This window comes from Triturus cristatus, chromosome 5_2 (genome assembly GCF_964204655.1).
Source record: "Triturus cristatus chromosome 5_2, aTriCri1.1, whole genome shotgun sequence".
In the NCBI taxonomy this organism is placed as follows: domain Eukaryota; kingdom Metazoa; phylum Chordata; class Amphibia; order Caudata; family Salamandridae; genus Triturus; species Triturus cristatus.
Window position 1 is genome coordinate 634,634,953 of NC_140588.1, and position 24,840 is coordinate 634,659,792.

Below are 24,840 nucleotides of genomic sequence, written 5' to 3' on the forward strand. Positions count from 1 at the left end.
TGGGCTGTGCAAGTCCATTTCTTACTGACATAATAGGATACCCACAGTTAGCCCTGCTTGTCCAGTGGGTGTATCCCCAGACTTTTTGCTTTTTGGCCTCCTGTTTTGGACCCTGTTTTTGTTGGTGTTATGACTCTGGGCACTTTACCACTGCTGATCAGTGCTAAAGTGCATATGCTCTCCCTGTAAATTGTTATGAAGGATTGGTTTACTGGTAAGTCTCTAGTACAGTGCACTGTGTGTGCACAGGGCATGTAAATCAGATACTGCTAGTGGGCCTGCGGCACTGATTGCGCCACCCACAGCAGCTTGTAAAGGTATCTCAGACCTGCCACTGCATTGTCTATGCACAGTTTGGTACCGCCATGCCGACGTGGCAAGTGCACCCACTCGCCAGGCCCTAACCTTCCATTTTCTTACATTTGAGTCACCCCTAGGGAGGCCCAAGGTACCCCTGTGGGCAGGGTACAGTGTATGTGAAAGGTAAGACACACCCTGATGTGTGCGGCATGTCCTTATAGTGAAATAATGCCAATTTTGTTTTTCACTATTGAAAGGCTCTCTGTCCCATAGGATAGAATGGGAGTTTATTTATTACATTTTATAAATATAACTTCACATTGGAACAATATAGAAAGATGGAGATTAGCATGCCTGAACTCAGAATATAAAAATGCATCTTTTAGTAAAGATGATTTTTATATTGTGTGTTTGAAAAAACAACTTTTAGAAAGTGGGTATTATCGTACTTAGCCATCCTGTGTGCCTCTGCTGGTTTGTGTATTGACTGTCTGGCTTTAGAGTGACAGAGCCTGGGGAGGTGCAATCTCTAAGACAGCCACCAGAGGGGTTGATGATGTGTGTCCTGCCTTCCCTGAATGAATCAGGGCTGGGCTGAATAGACCTGGGCTGCATTCAGAGTAGTGAGATGAGTTCTCACTAGCTTCTGGATAGGCCCGGTCTGCATTTAGATTGGTGGGAGGAGATTTCCCTTGCACCTGAATAGGCCCTGTCTGCCTTACACAATGCTGTCTCCACCTCCTGCTGGCCAGCTGCAACAGAGAGGACATAACTGGTTTTGGCTGGGAAAATAGCTTCTCAGCCACCAGAGAACAAAGGCATTTGTGCTATAAAAAGTGGGGCCCAGACCCCAGAACTTTAGCTTACTGCTGAACTAAGGAACCTGCCAGGAAGAAGAACCGGTAAAGCTGAAGGAGGAGTAGTTCCCCTGTGCTGTGTGCTGTTGAGGTTGGCCTGCAGTGGTTGCTTCTGTCTTGGTCAGGGAAAGGACTGGACTGTGCTTTAATCATCTTGCTATTAGAATTCTTTCCAAGGGCTTGAAGTAGATATTTCCTCCTGTTGAAAGTCTCATGGACAGAAAAGACTTCAAAGATCATTTCTTAAATTCAAAAGGAACCTTTACCAAGGAGAAGAGCTGAATAAACTGAAAGAGAATTACTGTCCCTTTGCTGTGTGCTGTCTGGGGTTGGCCTGCAGTGGCTGTTTCTGCCAAGTAAAGGACAAGGACTTTGCTGTGTGCTTTGTCCCCTGCTTAAGGAATATCTTCAAGGGCTTGAAGTAGAACTTGCCTCCTGTTTTTGAAGTGTCAGAGATACAAAAACCTCACCCCCAGCTCCCCTGAACTCCCTTGCTGAGAGGTCTAACCTGCCAAGAGGTGCCTGTTGCTGTTTTGGGCCTCTGGAGGTTGTTCCCGCTGTTTGGATCTGGAAAGGTAACGCAATGAGGAGAAGCGAGACACATCCGTACCTGTTTCCAATGCATCATCGAAGAAACTGACACAGCACCTTCCCGCGGATCAAGAAATCGTTGCACGCTGCATCGAGTGCACCAATCTATGAAGGCAGAGATCACCGCACTGATTCTGATGCAGGCCCTGCTGTGCAGCTGCAAGAACCAATGCATCATGGGACGGTGGCTGAAGAAATCAAGACAAGCTCTGTTGCTGCCCTCACAACGAGAACCAATGCATCCCCAATTCCCACGCATCGCACCATAGCACCCAGCCTACAAGGACACTTGAATGGCAGTAAGAAACCGATGCATCACCTCCCCAGACAGTAAAAAAATGATATGCATCACTTTCCCTTTAGTCAGAAACCGATGCATCACCTACCCTGTGTGGCAGTAAGGAACCGACACATCACCTCTCCTCTAGTAAGGAACTGACGCATCGCCTTCCCTGCGTGTAAGGTACCTACGCATCACCTTCTCTGCACTGTTCTTGCTTTTGATCTTGACGTATCCAAGGTACTTTGTGATGAAAGTGTTGCATCTGCAATTTCCTCTGAACAGAATTGTTTCCACCTTTTGAAAGTCGTATTTTTATTACTGTAATGTGGATTTTTGTTGTTTCAGTCCTGTTTGGTTTAGATAAAGATTACTTATTTTTCTAAACTTATGTGGTGTCCATTTGTAGTGTTTTCACTGTATTTCTGTATGTGTGCACAACTGCTTTACATACTGCCTCTGAGCTAAGCCTGTCTGCTCGTGCCATGCTACCAAAGGGGTGAGCAGGGGTTATTTTATAAGTGTATCCCCCTTACCCTGACAAGGAAGAAGGGTCCCTACTTGGACAATGGTGCAAACCATTGTCAACTAGAGACAACAATTTCTAACACCCGCCTTTTTGAACACGTAGCCCGGGTGTGTGCATCAGCAGGAGGAAAATGTGAGTTCTTCCCATCTGTGTCACCAATTGTAATGACATTGGCTGCAGCATGGATAAATAACACTACAGGCAGGTTGGTACACTAAACTATCTTTCATCAGAGTTATCCATCTTACATTTGCTACTCTGTTTCTGGAGGAACTTATCTCCACTCATATGGCATCTGCTCTATCCTGTACTCCTTTGCTCCTCTCCATGCTTGTTGAGACCTTGGGGCAGAACGCGGTGTCCTGTGTGATGTCTGTGCACTGGGGAGGACTCCTTACTGCATGTTCTAGTGCATTCATACCATGATCATATGTCCACCAATTTTGGGGTTTCCTTGTTAGAAAATGATTTAAACCTACTCTTCTTAGGAATTAATTTTGAAACTTCTTCTTGGGTTTTGAATGATCACACACGGAGTATGTTTGTGTGTGTGCACAAACTCAAAATGCATGGAATGCACCCTACAATTAAATTCACTCCAAGGAGAATCTGCATGTATATAAAGCACGTTATAGACTTAAAACAGCCTAATAAACTATGGTAGGAGTCATCCAAATTTAACTCCAATACGCAATTTCTTTGAATTTCATATACAATAACTTATTAAAAATATTTTAATTCTAATCTCTTTGTTACATGATTTCCATGTCACAAAGGAAAAACATTGGTACAATACAGTAAATTTTAATGCACAGGGCAATCAGAAAGCAAAATTTGATAGTAGGAACTGATGAAGTGGGAATTCTTAAATCTCAAACATCTGGTGTAATCATCAAACCCCGCCACCAGTCGGATCAACCTTTGTTCCTCGATATGGAGAGAGATCTAGATGCAATCATTTACATTAATTTCCATAAACAGTGAAGATCAATGGGACTCAACAGTAAATAGCAAAGAGAATTGCAGTAAGTTTTAAAAGAGTTATTAACAATTTTAGTTAGACTAAGGTCATTAATGTGTTAAGTATGCATATTTAAGCATCAAAATTATAAGTTTAAATTTTCCAGGAACCAATATGTCAGGATAAGGTAAAATGGAACAGTAACAATAACTACACAAAGAATACAAAATATCCAAACATGTGTGCCATAAAAGGAAACCTCTCATCTTAATTAAGAAGGTATATTTCAGGAAACAGCATTTGGTTAGGCAAATAAGGTAAGGTCTCAGTTCAAGCAAACAAAGCGGTTCAATCATTGCTATTTTGCATGGCCATATCCTTTAATTGATACGCTGGACAGACTGTCAGATACAATCAGCACTTCCCATGAGCTGCTCTATCATTCTGACACCTTCTTCTTTCACTGACAACCTCATTCTCAGTCATGTAATACATATCAATAAACTATAGACTAGCTATAAAATGACATCTGGAAAAAATACAGCATCTGTGGCGGAAAAACACGCAACAAGCAAAACAAATGGAAATTAAATGTACAGACCTTTTAGGCTAAAACATGTAAAACAGAACATTCAAAATGACAGTAAAATATAGCTAACTAAAGTTATACAGCATTGTAACAAGGGTGCTACTCGTAATGGCTAAATGCGGTCACCTACCGCAAATTACATGATTAATATGCACATGTTATTTAACGATGTAAATCACATTCTGCTGATGTGTTATTTCTGTAGATGTGACATTGCCCACCTCCTCAACTTCCTGTGGCAAGACAACTGAACTCTGATTGGGGTAAAACAGCCAAAACGTGTTTTGAGACCCCTGTCGCTTTTTCAAGGCTTCAAAATCAACTGTGTCCAAGTTGCATCAAACTTTTGGTGGGAGATTGTGAGTCTTTGACAATTACACCTTATCAAGGGTGCTAGTTCAATGCAGGACATTGTCATTTTACTCCAGTGGGGAACCATAATTGATTAAATCTTGAGAGTTCTTATGGTTTCTTCTGAGAATCGGAGTATCTTGGTACAAATTGTATGTGATAACTATGACACTGTTCATGTTAGAGCCTTGAAAAAGTGACAGAGGCACTTTATTTCAATATTTGTAGTTTAATTCAAGTTGTGTACAATATAACAGTCATTGAATAAAAATACTGTCTGCTTATTGTGAAAAGCAGATGAGAAATAATGTGATGAAGAGATGGAATTAGAATACTTTAAATACATTCTTGAATATGAAATTTAAGGAAATTGCATTTTGAATTCTTAATCTGATTGCCTCCTGCTATAGTTTATTAAAGTGTTCAAAGCTTGTTTAGGTATAGTGGACAAATTACACCTTTTGGTGCACCTATGCACTGGACAGATTATCCCACATATTTGCCTTGGTGGTTTTGCACTTTTACAGATACAAATAACCTTGTAAAGACCCCCCAAAAAATGTGTAGGATACTTTGGTTGTGATGTAACATAATGCAGAGTATGGGTGCTGCTCCCTTTATTACCATCATCTATTACTAAAAGGGATCTCCATCCTTCCCTGGGCTTTTCAAATAAAATACTGTCAGCCCTTTTAGTTTCAAAAGCCCTATTCTTCATGCTTGTAAATGGACTTTTATGAGTTTGCCATATATTGGAATATTTGTTGTGAGACTCCTAGTGAACAAGGCCTCCGAGCTTGGATGTGCACAATATACTGCCTTTTAGAGAACTCTGATGAGGCCTCTAGGCAGCCATCATGGATCAAGAACATTAAATACACCCCTTGGACTGGTGGACACTGTAACATCCATGAAAACTCCAATCAGAATGAAATGCACAAACCCATATCTCCTCCTGCAGCTTTGTGTGTCTTCCTGCCTTAGATCAGGATTGGTGCCATAGCATGACATTAGTCTTCTTCTCGGTCTAGCTAAACCTGTCAGTTTGCTGTTGATATTCAAGTCAAAAACCTAAATGCCCCACTGCACTCACCCCTACAAAAAACAATGCACACAGTTTTCTCTAATAAGAGAATACCATGGATTCCATTACTAACCACAACGTGTTGCTGTAACTGAGCCAGCATGAAATTCTTCCCTTTGACGAATACAAGCCCCAGCTAGGCCCGCAAGAGACAAGGGTTCGCTCTTCTGTAACGAAATCTATAAGGAAGTTGGCACGGAAACTGCAAAGTACAAAAACAACGTTTATTAACCCTTAAGGGTGGTCCTACAATCCACACAACACTCTTCAGTATTGCAAGGAGTAGCACACAGAACTTGCGTACATTGTCCCCTTTTATACACAACAGAGGGGCTCATGAGTGGGTGGATACCACATGAAGTCGAAGAACATTACCATTTAGGGTCATTCTCGATACCAAATCAATACATGGGCGGAGCTAACATACTCCTTGGGCCCGCGAAAACACATGGTCAAGCAAAGCTAATTATAACAGATGTGGACAAGTCTGGGCATGCGCCAGATGGACAAGAGAGAGCTATTTATAACTGTTGCTAGGCAGATTACAAGAGCAACTAACACAGAGGTCGGACTCTCCTCGTGGTGAGCACGTGGCAGCATGTCAATACAAAATGGAGTCCGGACTTCGGCCAATCATAATGAGGAAAACACGATAAAAGGGAAACACTAATGTTTTCAGTGAATGCTTAATCACATTCTGCCTTAATTTACAACAGACGACCCTTTCAGCATTTACTGAAGACATCCGGTTTCCAAGAATAATCATCGTATATGTCAATTATCATCATTCCTTTAACCTCTTTAGCTAGACCCTTCTGGCGGGCAACATCGGCAATAGCTTTCTTATCTGGAATGCAAAATGAAATGCATACGGAACAGCACAATGGTCCACATTGAATACACATACAGAGAAAGAACAGAATTGCTATAATAATGCAGAGACCAGTTAAGACCTTCCATCCCCAGGCAGTAACCAACGCCCAAAACCATCCAGAAAAGGACCAAGTGCCGTTTTCCGTGTGGATTTCAGCTGCTATTTTATGCAGCTTATTAATGGCGTTATAAACGGATGGCGTATTATCAGGGATGAACACACAGCAGCTACTTCCAATAATTTTACAGGCTCCTCCTCGATCAGCTAGCATCACATCCAATACCATACGATTCTGTAATGCAACAATCCTGGTAATCTGTAATTCTTCCGTAAGATTCCCAAGAGCAGCAGCAGTCTGATTAGTCACAGCTTCTACCACTCTTGTTAATCTTCGGATCTTCCTACTATTCAGAGCGGCTCCAACAAAGAAAAACAGTCCTAAATTAAAATCAATATACTGTTGCAAGCTGGTATCTGTTTGATCCACCTCATTAATAGATAGAGTACGTTTATATCTATTTACAGTCACATTATTCAGCAATTTCAAATCCTTATGATATGACGCAGGTGCTAAGAATACAGGAGGTAATAGGAATGATACATAGCATACCCCAGACCACCCAGCCGGCAAACGGTAATAACCTTTATTTCCACATACAAAATAGGTATTATGGGATGCTAGGAAGGTGCTGTTATTTAACCCATCAATGTTTAACACAGTTATACAATCACTGACACCGACAGGGATAAAACCCACACTCTGGACGCACAGGTCCGCTTGGGCTTGTGCTACTTGGATTACAAATTTATCCTTCCCCACAGTGTCTCTGGTGTTCGTGAAGATATAGGGGATGGATTCATTGTCCGGTCGGTACTCTTCCCATTCCCAAATCGTCCCATTCGCTTGTGGATATCCATTCTTGTCCTGATGGCATTCTTTATTAAGTCTGAAAAGCAATCGTCCCACTGTCGGTTTTCGAGTGGCAAACAACAGAGTGTACCATGCTCTACAAGAGCCATTGTGAGAGAAAGGAAGGGGTATGAATGGCGTACCTCCTTTCTTCTGATGGGCTGGCATCATCCCACATATCCAACAGTTCGTAGCATTTGTAGCAACGTGGGTGTGATGCAGCATCTGAATGAAAGTGTTATTCAAATAGGATTGTCGATGCTTCAACTCTTGGTATGGCAATGTGTAAAAGTAGTGCTCCGCAGGCACTGGAGTCGTCAACACAAGTGTCTCTCGGGCAGGAGTTGCCTCCTCCACAAACCATGTGGTTATACCAATGATAGCTACTGTTAGCATGAACCCCAGTGCACAAAGAATTTTCTTCTTCTCCATGTCAAAGGAAACAATACCCTGGTATCTTCCTGAAACTAAAAAGTCTGTCAGAACTCTTCCCCTTGGGCAGCGGTTGATTTCTTCACCAGCGGGCCAAGACGGGTGTCGCTACACTAATGCAGGGCTGATCCCCCCCCCTTGCCTCATTGGCTCTCCGTTTCACTAACCCAAGGGCCGTTCTGACAGTATGTCCCGGTACTGGAAACCTCACTTCCTTGATCGCAGATGATATCGCCTTCCTCCAGAAGTCGTGTGGTCCGAAAAGAGCTCCTCAGTGTCGTTTGGCTCTGCAGCACGACCTGTCTCTGCTGCTAGGATGTCTCGTTGATCGGTCAGCACGGCAGACTCCACCAATCCGGGCGGTACCTTTCGACAGTGCAAGGAATGGATCCAATTCTTCCTGTTCGAGACTCGCACAGCCGTCCTCGTTGCAAGAAGGACTTGCTCAGGTCCGACCCATCTCGGCTCCAAACTGTTCGATCTGTCGAAAACCTTTATCATCACATGATCTCCAGGCCGGAGACCATGTCCTTCGCCAGTAGACCGATCAGGGAGCGCCTCTCGGACCTGTTGATGAATAGAAACCAAGTTATCCGTTAACTGTGCCAGATAATCACTCATCATCACACAAGGTACATCATACACAGCCTTAGGCCTTGGTGGACCCCAAATGTTCATTGGGCGTCCAAATACAATCTCATAGGGTGTAAGGCCGGTTCGGGAGTGTGGCACCGACCTAATTGACAATAACGCCAGTGGCAAAGCGTCTGGCCAAGTCAAAGACGTTGAAGCTTGAATTTTGGCGATCTTAAGCTTCAGTGTACCATTATATTTCTCGACTAGTCCTGCAGACTGAGGGTGGAACACGGCGTGGAACTTCTGGGTGATGCCTAGGCCCTTCAAGACATACTTTATAACATCTGCTACAAAGTGAGGGCCATTATCACTCCACAGAAGTCTACAGACACCGTATCGGGGGAAAAACTCTTTCAGCAATAGCTTCGCTGTAGTCATTGCAGTATTGTCTTTCGCAGGGTACGCCTCGACCCATTTACTAAAGGCGCAAACCACTACTAGAACATACTTCAAATTGTTACAGCGCTCAAGCTGGATGTAATCCATCTGCAGAACCTCAAAGGGTGCAGTGGGTGTCGCAAATCCTCCTGCTGGAGTTCGCGTGCCTTTCCCTGGGTTATACTTCAGACAGATCATACAGGTCTGCACCACCCTCTTTGCCGTGCTAGCAATCTCTGGATGCTCCCAGACTTGGGTAAGCAATTTCACAATTGCGGAAGCTCCAACATGTGCTAGCCCATGTGCCATCTGGACCATAGGTTGTACAAAAGCCGTGGGTAATTTCCATCTATCCATCTGCTTATTTCTCCAGCAACCCTCGTCATCCAGTTCTCCTTCGCTAGCCCATTGTTCCCGCTCTTTGTCAGAAGCGGTCTTTTGTATTTCTCGCACTTCCTCCTTCGCATCATGCCATCTCTCCACCTGTGACTTCACTACATACATGGCCGTAGTACCGGGCTGCATCGCAGTCTCCCGTGCTACTCGATCCGCTAACGCATTCCCTTCTCCAACCTTATCAACTACTTTCCTATGGGCACTACACTTAACAATGGCAATTTTCTTTGGGTATGTCAATGCAGTTAAAAGATTGTGGACTAACTCCCCATGCATTATCTGCACCCCATGTGACGTTAGAAACCCTCTCTCCTTCCAGAGTAGGCCGAAATCGTGCGCTACTCCGAAGGCATAGCGGCTGTCTGTGTAAACATTCACACACAATCCTGTACTAAGCTCACACGCTCGTGTTAACGCTATCAGTTCCGCTGCTTGGGCTGATTTCTGTGGTATGCGTGCTGTCTCCACTATCGTCTGTAACGTGGTAATTGCATATGCTGCTGAAGTCGTACCATCTGGTAGCTTCAGGCATGATCCATCTACCCACAACTCTCCATCTACATCTGAAAAGGGCGTATCCTGGAGATCAATACGACCCTTTGTTTGTTCCTCAGTCACAAGAATACAATCATGCGCTTTCTGTGCCTCAGGCTGTGTCTCGGGGTATGGCAACAATGTGGCCGGGTTTAATGTCACGCACCTTTTTAACGTAATGTGAGGAGCTAAAAGCGTCAACTCATATCCCGTTAAACGGGCACTGGTCAAATGCTGCGTCTTTGTTTGATTAAGCAGGGCATCAACAGCGTGGGGAACTAACACCAACAGTTTATGGGACAATACAATTCCTTCACTCTGCCGTATTGACACAGCTGTCGCCGCAACCGAGCGAAAACACCCCGGCAATGCTCGGGCGACAGGATCAAGTACAGCCGAAAAGTATGCACAAGGGCGCTGCTTATCGCCGTGCATCTGTACTAAAACTGATAATGCACATCCATCTTTCTCATGCACATACAACGAAAAGGGTTTTGCATAATCAGGGGTCCCTAACACTGGTGCTGAACAAAGGGCCTGTCGCAATTGCTGAAAAGCAGCATCACACTCATCTGACCAAGGGATTGGGATAGGCGTATCTTTTGTCAAGAGGGCTAGTAATGGCTTAGCCGTGTGTGAAAACCCCAGTATCCACTGTCTACAAAAAGAAACGAGGCCCAAAAATGCACGCACATCCTTCTGCGTGGATGGCCTCGGTGTGTCCAAGATTACTTGGATACGATCTGGTGTGAGTGCACGCCCCTCCTTAGACAAAAGGTGACCCAAATAAGTCACCTTTGGTCTACAGAATTGCAATTTCTTCCTAGAGACCTTGTGATTGTGGGAGGCTAAAAAGGAAAGTAGGGATAGCGTGCTTTTCTCGCACAACTCCAGGGTGTCAGCCGCCAACAAGATGTCATCGACATATTGAATGAGGGCGACCCCCTCGAGTAAAACAAAGGAATCCAACTGTCGCTTCAAAGCCTGACTATAGATACTAGGGCTTTCTGTGTAGCCCTGGGGAATTCTACAAAAACGATAAGATCTGTTGTTTAGTGTGAACCCAAAAAGAAATCGGCTATCAGGGTGAATGGGAATAGAAAAGAAGGCATTTTTCAAATCAATCACTGAGAACACGGTCGCCGTAGGCGGGACCAAGGTAAGCAACGTCGTGATATCGGAAACCACCGGGTACTGAGGTATCACGATCTTGTTTACCTCCCTCAAATCAATTATGAACCGATAGACCTTTGCATCCGTGTCCTTTTTCAGAATAGGGAGAATCGGACTGTTACAGATATTATAGGGAACTTCTTCCACTACTCCTACTGCGATCAAATCCTGCACAATCTGTATGAGAGCTTCCTCGCCCTCCTGGGAAATACGATACTGTGGGAGGCGTGGTAGCACCGCCCCCTCCTGGACACTAATGTGGACCGGAGGAATCACCATTTGTCCGACATCTGTGTCCGAAGTCGCCCATAAAGCTTGGGGGAGGGTAGCCAACAACGCATCCTCTGAGATCGTACACATCCGCCCAGATCGGGGGTAGTTGTCATTTAAAATCACCCTCACACCCTCAGGGGAACAACAAATTGTAGCCCTAAAGTACTTTAACATGTCAAGGCCCATAATGTTATCTGGTGTGTACGGAGCAAGCAGAAACGGACAAGGCGCAGAAAAACAATCAACTTTAAACGCAAGGGGCTGTGAAAGAGGGCTTCGGGAGAGTGTACCGTCAAACCCTACCGATGTAACTATTGAGCCGGATGGGGGAGCCCCCGGAACCAAGTACCTAGACAATGCACTACGTGTCGCTCCTGTATCCACTAGGAACTGATCAGTAGAACCTAAAACCTCAGCCGATACATAAGGACCCGTCTGATCGACCGGCACCTCAACTGATTCGGACCCCCATCCTACGCATTCCTATGCATGCTGAGAATCATGATATCCCGAGTGATCGATGCCCGATACATGATACTGATGCTGGCGATCGAAAACGTTTGAGCTATCTCGGTGCTGTCCAGCAGTGTCGAAACGGACATTATCGTTAGAATTCCCTCTAAAGTTCGAGAAGCCCCCTCTACCTCTCTGGCCACCCGGAGTGTGCCCCTGCCGCGAAGCACGCAATGCTGGGCACTCCCTGGCCCAATGGCCCAACTGCTTACAGTACGCACATTGGTTCTTATTCAAATCAGATCGGCCCGAAGGGGGACCATAAGATCCGCCCCTTCCCCTATTATTATTACCCCGGCGGGGCGGGCCATATACTTGTGCTAACATCACTTTGGTTTTGAGATCTTTCGATTTCTTCTCCTCCTGGCCCTTCGCCTCGTGCTCCTGACGCTCATAATACTGAGCGATGGTCAGAAGGGCCGTCGGTGTCGCGGAGGACCAAGAACTCTCACTCGCTTTTAACCGGGCCGCAACTGCCGGCAGCAGATTGGCCACATATTTGTCCGCGAAAAGGTGGCGGCCTGTGTCGTCGGTAAGCGACTGGCCACTGAAGTCATGGAACGTTTCTTCGAAGCGCGTGAAGAAATCTGCAACTGACTCATCAACTTTCTGTTTACATGCCGCTAACATATTCCAGTCAATCTTTTTAGGGGGGATTATTGTTTTCAATTTAGCCACAATAGCAGCAGGGAGATCTAGAATATTCTGGGGTGGTTTCTGTGCGGGCTTCCGTTCCCTATCCTCATCCTCAAGCTCAGACCACCGGGCCTTAAAAGCAACTGCATCATCCACCTTTCGGACAGACCGCCACGTGTCCGGTGGTAGAATAAGGCCAAAGAACAGATCTATATCCGCTAAGGTCATAATGCAAGAATTCAAGGCCCCCTCGACTTCTTCATAGAAGGCCGCTGGATTCTTGCGGGGGTCAGGCAATGCATTCTTTAACGCCATAACGTCGGCCCTATGCCAAGGAGTATAAACCCAATTATACACAAAATATCCCCTAGCATCGGCGGAGTTAATGTCCGAGCTAGTCCCTGCTCCTTTCGGAGGGACATACAAAGGTGCCGCCTCTCGCATCGGTTTAGCATGCACTACATTATCCTTATCTGACTGGGAGGTGGATGGGTGGCCCCCTGCCGCAACTGAATCCGACCGCTTCTCCTCCTCCGCTCGTTGGCGTGCTTTCTCTCGAAGGGCCAGCACCTCGTCCCGCAAGGCGAACAGCCGCCGAGCCGCCTCAGGAGCCTTAGAGGGAGAAAAAGCACCGTTACGTATTGCTCTGGCATCCGAAGACACTTCGTCAGGCTCAAAAACATGAGAATATTTTCGGAAAGCATTAATCACTTCATCCGCGAAATGACCCAGAAAATACACTTTATCTCTCTCCTGCCATGGCCCCCAAATTTGAAATAATTCCTCCATGGATACCTTGCCTTTAAGCGCACGGAAGGAAATTTGCCGAAGCTCAGCCATTTGCTCGGCCGGCAGCATGGACCGTGTGTCTACCTTAACCGAAGCCGGGTCAGAATCTTGCGGCCGCGGAGCGGATGCGCCAACATAAGGGGGCGGAGAGCGATCTAGCAAATAAAAATCATCATCAGGATTATTAAGGACAGGATAAAGCGGCTGGCGAGCAACATATTGACCTGAAACTTGTAGCCTACGCTCTTTCTCTTGTCTGTCCGTTTGCTCTTTGTCCTCCCGATGCTTCGCTTCCTGCGCTCGCATATGATCATTCTTTCGTTGCTCCTTATCAAACAGCGCTTTCTCACGTTTCTCTCGCTCACGCACTTCCTTCACCCATAATCGCACACACTCAAACATATCCTGACGAGCACGTCGCTTACACATACACTGTTCCACATACTCAATCTTACGTATATCAAACGATCCATACAAAGGCCATCGCAACTCAGGATCCTTCCTAGTATATTTCCTCCATAACGTGCTGTACATTATGGAAGAAAGACCATGCTTCACGTACATATCCCTATTAGGAGTCCCCTCTGGGGGAGCTGGAGCAGATTCCTCGAGGTTCAACCGGTTATCCAAACAGCAGCACCACTTACGGAGTGCGCTAAAAGCAGGCATGCTAGGAATAATGCAAAATATGCAGTATTATCAAGAAAAATGGCACTTAATCGTTGCGCCGTTCCAAGTTTACACAGCTCCGGAGAAATTTCTCCACATTACCTGCCTATATGTGTTGCAACGCATATATTTTCACAAAGACAAATTCAAAATATGACTAGTCACCATCAATCAAACTCAAATAGCCAGACCAGGCTTCAAAACTCGGAGCAAGTACCGTACAACGGTTCTTACCAATCAAGAGTCCAGGTTCCAACTGCCAAGCTCCACAATCGCCCAAACGGCTCTCACGGCAGGACCGACAGAAGAGGTCTCAGTCGATGACCGGCGCCACCCAGATGGTCAGCTCGGAAGGGAAGGAAGAAAAACCTCGGGATGCCAGGGCTAAGACGCCGCTGGCAGTGATCACGTCCCCGGCCAAACTCCTCACCTTCGTCGCGACCAGTCCTTCGAGCATCCGAGTCGCCGATGAGCCCCACGTGACGGGCGCCAATTGACGAATACAAGCCCCAGCTAGGCCCGCAAGAGACAAGGGTTCGCTCTTCTGTAACGAAATCTATCAGGAAGTTGGCACGGAAACTGCAAAGTACAAAAACAACGTTTATTAACCCTTAAGGGTGGTCCTACAATCCACACAACACTCTTCAGTATTGCAAGGAGTAGCACACAGAACTTGCGTACATTGTCCCCTTTTATACACAACAGAGGGGCTCATGAGTGGGTGGATACCACATGAAGTCGAAGAACATTACCATTTAGGGTCATTCTCGATACCAAATCAATACATGGGCGGAGCTAACATACTCCTTGGGCCCGCGAAAACACATGGTCAAGCAAAGCTAATTATAACAGATGTGGACAAGTCTGGGCATGCGCCAGATGGACAAGAGAGAGCTATTTATAACTGTTGCTAGGCAGATTACAAGAGCAACTAACACAGAGGTCGGACTCTCCTCGTGGTGAGCACGTGGCAGCATGTCAATACAAAATGGAGTCCGGACTTCGGCCAATCATAATGAGGAAAACACGATAAAAGGGAAACACTAATGTTTTCAGTGAATGCTTAATCACATTCTGCCTTAATTTACAACACCTTTGTATAGGGCATGTCAGCACACCTCAGGCACCAGCCCTCTGATACGGCACAATTCCCTCCAGACTAAGGAGCTTATTTATGAGAAGCTTGTGGCACTGGAGCATCACTTTTTTGACACTTGGGTGGAGCAAGCCTCTCAATTGTATCAATGAGGCCACTCAAAGTCACTCTGTGTGACTTTCCATAGCTGCATAGATGTGGAGTAAGACAAAGATGCACAAGTCACTGTGTTGCCTTACTCTGAACCAGGGAGGCATTCTTTGGGTGTTGTGGTGGGTTTTCCCAAACACGGGCAGCGACAAAATGGTACGCCTCCCTAGAGCAGGTGTAACGAGGAGAAATATTTTTATTTCATTCTGCAGCACATATAGAAAGGTGAAAACGCCTCCCTGTATTGTTTTTGTGCAGGAAGGTGCCCCTTCCTGCACAAAAACAACCCTGCATGCAACACAGACACCCTTGCACCATGGCACTACGTAGCAAATTGTGTGCCAGCACAGGGGTAAAGGACAGGAATGCACTGTATTTCATTAATACTGTGCATTCCTGCCCTTTCAAATTGGCATAGGGCAGCGCAGCAAGAAGATTTGCAGCACTGCCCTATGCCAATTACCCATGAATTAGGCCATTGGAGCCCATGTCCAGGGAATTGCATTTGGTAATGAGTGCCTATCCTAGTTAATATAGAAGATTCATGCATTCTCACTGTTAAAACCATTAACATATTATTTATTGTTGAAGAAGCCTTTATAAATTGGTGTAAATATATTGTTATATGTTATGCTCGGCGTGGGCTACGAAAACACAATCAAAATCTATAGCTTTCAGTTTGCTTTCTCATGCCACCCTCTGCTAACGAACTAAACTTGTTCTCATTGTCTTTTCCCCTTCTTCCTTGGCAAATGTCTCAATTCAACATAACTTCACGCCTGGCTTAGAAATGAAATCTGTGAAGTGATGTCATCAGACGGTTGTTACTCGCATATCGACGTGGAACCGCTCACCTTGGCTTGCTGGTTTGCTTCACAGAACTTCGGAACTAAGTGAAACTCACTGGCTCTTCACATTCTGTATGACGCGGCCCCTGGCACCGCAGACACATCATCAGTGATGAATTGATGTATTCATTGATGCACAAAACAGAGCCTGTGTCACTGCAGCCCCATGGTAATTGAGGCATCATGCCATATTTCTTCCCTCTAAAAGTGTCACTTGAGCATTTTGCTTGATAGATCTATTTCCTAATGCTCTGCTCGGAATTCTGTGCGGATCAAAAGGTGCTGTCTAAAAAGCTCACATTGATTACATTTATTCAGCGGGGCTGCATTTATTGTTGTATTATTTTAAACATTCGCTATCAAAGTGGACCTTTATGTGCCGTCCTCGTACCCTCGCGGGACCCTCTAAAGGGGATTTGCATATTCCGCGGCCGCTCCCGCGCTAATAAAAACAGCCTGGCTGACTGCGCGTGCACGACCGGCCTTTTATACGGGTTACTGCGCAGCTCAAAAGGATCCAAGCGCCCCATGAAGAAATACAGCCGCACTCAGTAAATTGCAGGGGATATAAACAGAGCAGCATTCTCCTTTTAAAAACGGTTTACTCGCGGCATTAGAGAGACCATAAAATAGTAGAAGATTACCGCAATATCTTCAGCTAGCAAAAGTCTCAAATCAAGCGATTTTAAGAGGCTGCGTTGTTCTGACAGGTGCGCCGCACTTTCAGAGGCACCCTTTGTTTTGAAACGACTATGTTATTCCAGAGAGAGTCTCGGATTCTTTACAGATTGGAATAAACAATGATACAAGGCATTACTATGCTTCAATGTGCGGATATATTCATCATACTGGCTTGCTATTTTGACAGACGGTTTCATCAGAAAAAAACTCTTTCGACTGGACACTCTACTGGCATTGATTTTGTTCTTGAGTTTTGTGTTTGTTCAGTTTACCATGTCGGCCGGTTAACCGCTTATTAAACAAGTATTTACAAATCAAATATTTGTGGACTGAATACAGGCAGACCTACACAACCTAAGGTCACACAAGCGCGCACGAAGCATTACCTCCTGGTAAGTCTTTCTCGCCACATGATAAACAAAGTGAACTTCAGCTCCACACCAGCCAGACCCAGTACCGATCGGGCACCCAAACATGCCCCACCAGACGGCAAGGGGATACCAGAACAGAAAGACCACCGGCCGCACAGGTAGACAGGGCGGGAAGGGAGCCACCAGGGCCAGAGAAGGGACACCTACGGGAACAGGCAAAGCCAGGAATGAACCGGAACCAAGGAAAGCCCAGACACACTGAGACCAACAAGACAGGGAGGACCCCCAACGGACAGACCGAGCAAGCACCGCCCGATAACAAGGCACAAAGACACCCAAAACACTCCCAGAGGAAGGTCTCTACCAAGGTAGACAACCCCGACAGCAACAGCCGTGGGGCCACAGGAAAACCAGCCGAAGGGAGACATGCCCAAGGAGGAAGGTACAAAAAACAGTAAAGACCTGACAAACCAAGGGGCTTACAATGTCCATTTTCATTTCATGATACTGGAAAGGAGAAGTACATTCACTATATGTCCTTCGTTCCTCTGTTAAACATACAGACTGGGCTCATCCAGTATCAACCCCCCAACAATTTATTAACGTAATTTATCAGTCAACACCCCAAAGACATACCCATGCATAGAAAAGTGTATGTAAAGACAAAAAAGTGTGGTGGGGAGAGAGTCCCTCACGGGAGCTACACCAGAGGAGCTACTGGTTGGTTCCCACCGGCTTGCCCACGTTTTTCATCATCGGGATCTCTCTCCCCTAAAGAAATAAAGCAAAAAATATCCAGTGCAAGGAAGAAAGTGCAAACAAAGATGTGTGTGTCCTAGACAGACCAAAAAGTGCAAACAGGAAGAAATCTTTCTTCCAGAGTAAGATTGAGTTAAGGTTTCACAAAGAACAAGTTTCAATTTTAATCACACTAGTGAACCATACTCAAATTAAAATCAAGATTGCAAGTATAGACCATTCAAAGATGGGCCAACATGTTTCATTGCCTTTTATCCCTTTTTGGCAAATTCATCAGGGCTTAAGGTTGTCATCCACCTCCCTGGACATCAACTTTCATGAAGGGAGTGACTGATAAAAAGAGAGAAAGAACAGCGATGTAATACCCCCTCCCTTATGGTGCCTCTCTAATACTTAAAAAAGGTTGAGTCAGGGCGAATCAAGTAGCCATAATTTTCCTTGCTATTTACCATGTGGTAGCTAAACTCAGTCATACCGGCTTCCCAACATGACCGGGTCAATCCTTTTGCTTTAATTGAATCCCTCTTCTCGGCGCTTACAGTCACCGGAATCAAACCCTGTAAAAACATTTGATCAGCAATTACTCTGGTGCATGATACCACTCATTTGCGCTGTATTTTCAACCTGTCAGTGTTCCCTATAATCGAGACCCTTGTTCAAAAACCACTTGTCCACTTGCATGTAAGTGTGTCTATGCCCGAAAGCCTGAATTTGCAAATCGCTCATCTTTCTTGCAGTTATTTAAAATTAATGTACTTGGACATGGATTTAAATCCTTCCAAGTCTATAGCTACGCGTCTCACATTCCTAGAGAACCACTTCACTCATTCCGATGCGTTTGTTTGCATGATGAAACCTTGTTTTTAAACGTCAGCGCGTCTGCGAAAAGCTCGCGATAGGACGTCCCCTGTGCAGCAAGCTTGCTGCTCCGGCGTGGGCACCATATTTACATGGTGTTCCTCTGCTATTCTGAAAATGTACTTGTCAATAGATCATTAAATTGAAAGCTGATCTAGTGCTGTTATAAGTGTAACCATTAAATCTACATTTTATATATATGTAACGAAAAGGGGAATTTTTCAGGGGAATATTTAGCAGGCAATCGTGATTAGTCGAAAAGGCCCTAATATTACAGGCTTCCTGCGTTTACATGGGCACCATCTTTCAGAGGTATTCCTCCAGTCTCTATGTATTAAACCATCCAATTATTTATTAAAAAAACAGGATAGTCCACTTCAGGGTGTGGAGCCATAAATTCCATATACCTTACACAAAATTGCAATTTCCCCCAAGAACTCAATTTCATTCATGCCCCCATAGTAGACATTAGCACTATCAACAGCAAAACCATCTTCACTGATACAGAAAGCATATTCCACATTTCTCATCAGGGACCACTTAGAATCACAAATAAAGAGGTACCCTAGTTCGCATTGTATCATGGTATTATCTACTGATCTTGTTCCACTCAATACAATTGTTCAAGCCTGAGCAATCAGTTTTTTCAGAATAAATCCAACAAACCTCCTTTTTAGCAAGGATCATTTCAGTAGCATCCACTGCACTGATTACTCGCTCTAGAACAGTCCACTTAAAAGCCCTTGGGTTATGACGGTGTTCCTTGAAGTGGCTTACTAATTTAGTAGTGAGTTTCCCCCGCCTTGATAGTACTAATATGTTCTTGAATTCGTATTTTAATCTTGCGGGTAGTTAAACCTATATAGTGTAGCCCACACTCACAAGTAAGTCTGTACACAACATTTACTGTGTTGCAATTACTAAATTTGTTCTGGTACCATCTTCTCCCACTTTGTAACTGCACACTACTCGTCTTCTCCGTCAAGTTGCATACAGAACAACCCCCACAGGGGAAATGTCCACAAGGAGCCGTAGATGGTTTATCTGGCTGTACAGGGCGTGTATGAACCAATTTATCTTTTAGGTTGCAAGCTCGTTTGAACGTGAACCGGGGTGGAGGCATCTTAAATTCCCCTAAAGACAGTAGAGGCCAATGCTTCCTGATGGTCTGTCTAACTTGGGGGATAATGGAACATAGGTCATGACGACCGGTAGATAGTCGCTCCTTTGCTTACTGTTTCTCTCCAAAAGTAATAGCCTCATTGTTTTGTAGGGTTTCGATAGCCTGCCAATCTTCACGGCTCATATTTTGGAAGATATGTCGTTGGTTGGACTGTTCTAGAATGGCAATGTCACGCAATACACGTTGCTCAAATACCGTTACTTCCAGTCCTACTGATGTCATAGAAGGACAGAAATTAGAGGGGTGACGTAGGTTCGTACAATAGACTGACGGTGGTTCCAGTTCTTTACCCTCAAAGAATTATTTTAGTTTGATTTTTCTCATAACTTCGTGGAACTCCATCCTCCATTTAAAGGGATCATGTTGCGGTGTAGGAAAGTATCCCAAACCTTTATTCAGACAACATAGCTCACTCTGTGACAACTTATAATCTGACAAATTCACCACCAAGTCATTCACTGGGGGGTTCTCCCCCGGCTGCGAGTTATTAGCGGTGAGTATGTTTGCCATCACTGGTTCTGCTGCCCTTGACCCCTGCCTCTTTGTCCTCCCCGTCTGTTGTCCCTTTGGTTCTGTCCTAAAAAAGAGCGTAATAAAGCGACCTGCCGAATTACCCTCTGTAGCTCCTTATTGTGGCTAACAAGGAGGAAGGCAACCAAAAAAAAGGAAAACCAGAAACAGGACGGGGAAAACACCAATACCCCACTGGTAAACCAGAACCGGATTAACAGGACCCGCCAGAGAAGGACCAGAGAGATAGTCAAAAAGCGACACCGCAAGAGCAGGGCGAAACGCCCACCCCAGCAGAGGCGTGCGCAGAACCCCTGGCCCGAACAAGCCACCACCACCCAAGGGTAGCAGACCAACCAAGAGCCACAGCACTCCGGACACGGGCAGGGGAGCCCAACAACCGAAAACCAGAGCAGTCGGGCAGTAGGCAGGACCCATGTAACCGAGAAAGAGGCCACCCAGGACGGGAGGAGAGGCAACAGAAGAACCCCAAGAGAGCCCCAACCCCCAGGAAGCAAGGAGAAGCACGACCAAGATGGGGGCGCAAGAGCCGCCTGCCAAGCCAGGGAGCAGGAGGAGGGGGGGGTGCCATGGACGTGGCCCATGGATAAGAAAGGGCAAGCCCCAGGAGCAGAAACAGAAGCAAAAGCCCACAAGGTGACCACCAAAGCAGCCCAGAGAAGGACGGACAGGCGCCAACAGCAGTCCGCCCCCATCAGACACACAGCAGCTCACAGCCCCCGGAATCCCCAGGAGGATGCCCAAACAGGGACCAACCAGGCCAGACCTCGCACAATAAAGGAGTGCATATTTGGTTCATGAAGAATAGAGCATAGGGTACCTCTCTGACCTCATGCCACTTGCCACTGTAATGTGATAACTTAGAATATGGATTAATCCTGTACTTGCTCTAAACCAGTGATTGATAAATGATTGAACATCGCTTGAGGGTGTGCTTCGTATCCCCTGGCTCAGATACATTAAAAACATGACAGAGAAAGTGGGACAGCCAGAGCTATTAGATAATCCTGAAATAATAGAAAAAGGGACTTGCCGGAGATAAAGAGCTTCTTGTTTTCATTTCTGGTCGAGGAAGGGAGGGAGCGTATTTAACCCTCAGTGAGATCGTATATTTTGCTGACAACAGGCCCAGCAGTTGAGCCTTACTTGGTGGAAGTTAATAATCCTCACCATCATTTCTTATTGACGAGGTTTAGGCTCCATTTAGTACATTGGCTCTTAACAGTCCCAAAAGGCTTCCATAAAATGGAGGAGTTAAATCCTTGCCCATGGGACAACTTCTCAGTCCAAGGCACTATGCATCTTATTCTTTTCGGCAATTTTTTTTCAGACACTAAGACAGCTCTTTACTATTCCCTTGCTAAAAGAAAAGCAATTTCTGCAAGCAAATCCAGGACTGATGTATCTGCAAAAGCGTATGCCCCTTCGTCCCCCCTCCCTCCCCCCCCTCCCCGGTTTGCTTTGGTGTTGCATGCTTTCTGGCAGGTGCAATTAGAGTCAGGACAAATGTATTTAGCCAATAGGTGTTACTATATTTAGCGCCACTTAATCCTTTTCCTGATGTGAATGATGATAACTACTGTTACCGTTGTGTTTTCTTCTAAATGCCTTTTGTTTTGATCAGCTTTTTATATGCAACTCAGCTCATTTTAAAATTACCGATATTTTTAAGGTATTCTTGACTTTGTATGGCTTTAAATTATTGCTTAAAGGATATATGAAGATGAATATATTTCACCTGTTGTAATTCTCAGGAGCGTGGCCCTTGGAAATTATATGGATTTAGTGGGACTTTGATGTACGTACACTTTAACGAACACATCGTGTGTGTCCAACCGCATGTATTTTGCAATTGCATCATTTAGAGTGAACAAACCTTTCTTGATCATGTTTTCAATTAATGCTGTTATTAACTGGCTGTCAATTCGGGAACTTCTGCTTCATGCCCTATTCTGCTATTCCGCATTAAAGTAGGTTCTTGCATTACTTGTATTCTTTTGTATTAAGTAAAGATTGACTGCAATATATGCCTGTAATTATAAGAAAATCTGCAAGGGTTGAGAATCATGACGGCCGTCGGCGGAGAATATGTTTTTTTAATTACATTCTCATGTGTATATTCATATCTATTGTCTTAATTTATATGCGTTCACTTTTATGGTTTATTTTTAATCCGAATAAATATCTTTAATTTAATTTGATCTGACATCATAACCATAAAGATGTACCAGACATTCTGGCAGTCTGTTAACAGTAGGGACCATGATACCAAGTTTGACATCCAGGGTATCAGCTAACTGATCTTTTTCCCCATTTCATCATTAACGACTGTTCAGGGTTTGTTGACAAACATAATCCTTTCATTAGCAGGAATATTTCTGAATTCACAATCGGAGGGTTCTTTGAAGACTTACATTTCTGTTACTACCACCATATAATTCCTTTGGCAGAAACCATTTTTATAGAGTTATTTTTCAAAGCAGAAAATCCTTCCTCACTCCTAGTTACTACAACTAATAAAAAAAAAACGATCACCACTCAGACTCGCTAAATCGGGGCCTAAGTCAATTTGTTAATTCAGAAATTGAACATTGCGTTTAATAAAACCTAGGGGACTACTTCTCTTTATTAATGCGTTTGCCTCATTAGTCAATGGTTGAAAAGTTTTATAACCATAAACTCGTTTCCTCTTTCAACTCTTCAAGTCATCAGGTGGTTATTCTCTCAGCACACAAAGTACTAGAATACTTACTGTTCCTAAGCCTTGAATCCTTCAAGGGAGAGCCACTGGCAGCATAAGAGGAATAAAGGTGAAGTCACACCATTGTGGAATTCATGGAGACAACATTGCTTTGAAATTTTAAATCATCTTACATAACCAAGTGAAGCCAAATTTGCACAAAATACACAAGTCTGCTAAGGAGTAATTCCAACTTCACATAGATTCCTAGAGCTGGACTATTTAGCAGCTATGCATCGCAACAATTTCAACCTAATTTATAACAGCTATGGTTTTCCTTTGGTGTCATTGGGCAACGTTAGAAAATCCTTGTTTACGAGCTAATGACACATGTCTACTGTGATGTACAATCTCGTTCAGCATTTCCGATTAGTCAATGTGAAGATTGTTTAAAATTTGGTAAAATATAGAATGGTGTGAAATGAGCTTCGCTTGGAGGCAATGCGGACCTAAGGGAACGATCTACACATTTGATAGTTCTGTTGGTATTTTGGAAAGATATCCTAAGGTGGTTCCGAAGCCTTTCAGGCTTTGCTCTCCACTTACCACACCATGCACCTCTATTAACTTTGGCAACCCAATGATGACGACCGATCATCCTCCCAAATGGTGGCCTGCTTCCGGATGGCTACCACTGTGGACCTGGTATACAAGCAAAACCGCTCATGCGCCAAGCATGATACACTGTATGGCTGAGTCAAATTGTTATATTTTATTTCCTGGTGACACTTAACCTGTTGCTCCCCATAGGCCACAATTTAGAGATTTCCATGGAAAATGGGTGTAATTGTATGATTCATATTCACATTACTCTAAACAAAGCCCACATATTTAAAAAGTACAGAGAATTGGGGAAAGACGCTGAGGAAACATTGTGAATGCAATCATTACCACATTCCTATCTTGCAGCAAGCATAGGGTGACCAGATTCTCAAAACAAAAAACGGGGACAGGTCATAGACATAGAAGTAGGACTACGGTTTGCAGTAACCATCGACATAAAAGTAGGACTATTTGCCAGTTGTCATAGACATAGAAAAGGGACTACAATGACAGCTCCCTCCACAGACCGAGATGAAGCATTACAGACAACAGATCCGCGGTCTTGTATTGGCACCCCTCTCCTTTACACAGCAGCATTAGTACTTTTTATTACATTTACACTTTTAAACTCTTCTGTGCCCATGACGAGATAGTCTCGTCATGGAGCACGGTCGCGCTGTGCCCATGACGAGACTATCTCGTCATGAACCCCACCCGCGTATGAAACGCCCGGCACAGGAGGGGGAAAGGGTGTGGCACCGAAGGGGTTAAGGACTATAGCATATATTTGCCAAATATCAATAAAACATCACAGGCTAGCAAACGCCAGATTTACTAGCCTTATCAATGCTCATTTCTATAGCTGCGCGTCAGCACCACGTAAAGTACAACTCACCAATGTTGCTTAGTTGCTCATGACAGAAAAGCATGGGAGGTAAACTGCGGAATGCTAACTTGCCAAAGGGCAGCCATGGACCAATGTAAAAAAAAAACACTTATCTCCAGGTATGACCACACCGTCCTCCCATTTGCGTGGTCACTGCTGGGATGTCATGTTACCTTACTGGGGTATGTATAGCGCACTCTAGCCATTGGTATCATCTCATAGTGCAATAGTGTGAAGACCTGAGCAAAAAGCTCGAGCAGCGCTGCGAGCCTCTTCCACAGGCGTTAACCCTGCTCCTTTAAGTCCTTTCCAGCTAAACAGTTTGCCGTGACCTGAAAGGTCAGTCAAAAGGTCAAGTCATAGCTTTAATATGGAGAACACAGAGCATGCATCAATTGGTTAGGAATAAAACATGCAATGAGCAATGCATTAATCCTTG